The sequence below is a fragment of the Capsicum annuum genome, chromosome 4, assembly GCF_002878395.1.
Source record: "Capsicum annuum cultivar UCD-10X-F1 chromosome 4, UCD10Xv1.1, whole genome shotgun sequence".
Taxonomy (NCBI): Eukaryota; Viridiplantae; Streptophyta; class Magnoliopsida; order Solanales; family Solanaceae; genus Capsicum; species Capsicum annuum.
The window spans coordinates 189,808,738-189,810,957 of NC_061114.1; positions in this window are offsets into that span (position 1 = coordinate 189,808,738).

Here is a 2,220-nt window from a genome sequence, read left to right on the forward strand (position 1 = left end):
TCTTGTTCAATGATTTTAGTGTCAATTCTTGTTGTAAAACATGATTAGGCTTAGAATTTGGATTTTTAGACATAGTTTGTGCATGAAAATATTTATAGTAAATGTTGAGTGTTCTTCTTATGTTTTGCATATTGATACCATGGAACACTATGATCAAAATCTGGTTCATGACCCCTGGGTGTCATAACCAATGCTATGATGAGCTGCCAGAGACAAAGTTGCTCTCGAAGAGTGGAATCTGCTTGGATAAAGTACTAAAAAAGCTCCCAACATTTCATGATAGGCTAATGGACACCGAATTATGGTGTTTTTCCCCGAATCCTTGAAAGGTGAATGAGCAGTGGGTGCAAGAGTTCTATGCTAATATTATCATCGTATCTTTCTTGGACCCAGTCATCAGGATTCAAGAAAAAGGGGTAAACTTGGGGGCAGACAAAATTAATGATATCTATAGTAACCCAAATACAAATATGGAAGAGTTCAAAGCAAAAGGATATGAGTTGGGCAACAGGATAGTGGAGAGGTTGTGTCCGAGAAAAGAGGTCTTTTAGGATTCTACCAAGAGAAACATATCAATGAATAACTTCACTTCCAAGTCTTAGGTTTGGTTGACTATATGTAACGCTCCGAGTCTGGTACCCCAGACGCTACACGGTGCTAACAATCTCGAAGGACCACTAGCTAACCCATGATTGGTACCTGTTATGAGCACTGCATAATAGTAATACTGTAATAACAATATAACTGAGATAAATATGGAAATTTAGTGGAAAACTTGCAATAAGGTTCCAAACTGAAATAAGCAATGTCTGATCAAGGTATAATAATACCAAAACTGGAAAAAAATAACTGTCTGAAATACTCTAGTCTGAAAATTCTCTAAACTATCTGAACTGTGAAGATGATTGGACAATCCCTCAACTAACTCTAACTGCTAAAATAACTGAGAACTAAAATGTAATGCCCCAATTTTCTGAACCGAAATGCTACACGATGCTCATGACCCCGAGGGACCACAATCTAACCCATGACTGATATCTGTACCTGTACACTGTATAATATATATATATATATATATATATATATAAAAACATAATACGAAACAAAGGCTGATAGGCCATAAGGGTCAAACTGAATACCAAACATCTGGTGGGGTATAAATACCCAACAACAACCTGAAATACTATCTGAAAACATTATAGTCTAGAAAGCCTCTAACTATTTGAAAAGAGAGTTGATGGGACATGTCCCCAACTAACTCCGATAACTAAATAAAACTGAGTACTACAATGATGAAACACAATAATATGTCCTCGCATGATAAGGGCTCATCACTGACGTTGAAAGCTGAAATTGATCAGCTACTTCTGCTATGGATCTCGTGTCTCAGAAACTATGGTGTAACATAAAATAAAGCACCATAGCGCAAGTGCGTTAGTACAACTAAGAGTAATGAGTATACAAGTGAGGTAGGCTATATGCAATTGGTTACATGCATCAACAATGCTAAATAACTGACTAATATGAACATGAGAGTACATCTAAAATTATGAGACTGAGACTGATATTGTGATACATGAATACTGAATCTGATCTAACATGGTACTGATAACTGATAACTGATATAACATGGGCGATTGTGTATGACAGTCTTGATTCTGATGGAACTAGCTGAGTTCCATACTATATCTGTATTGACTGTATCTGACAGTCCTGAAGTCTAAAGAACTATCTGAGTTCTTTTACTGATACTGAGACTGAAACTGTGGGAAGTAGCTGCTTTACCGACATGCCTCATGTATGCTAATATAGCTGAACTGGGGTCTAATCCCTGCCCTGATTGGAAGGATGTGAATACCTTGCCATAGGTAAATACAAGCTGTGAGTGACCCTCAAATTTGGCAGTGTCCCTAAAAGAGAACGGCGAATGTCCGCCTTATCAACCCTCAAGCTGCTAGTGTTGATGTCTCAACCTATGCTGGCTACATAGTTTTGATACACAAGGATTGATTCTAGGAATCACACCCTTATCTGAAGAAGGTGAGTTCCTATCCTTGGGTTCACTCAGTACTAACTTCTACTCCCATCTGAAGAGACTGAACATGATTGACCAAACTGTACATGAGCTGAGTTTCCTGGATTCCGTTGACTGACGAAATGCTACTGATATCTGACACTGACTGAGGTCATGAGATTTCTGAGACTTCCTGAGTCACATAA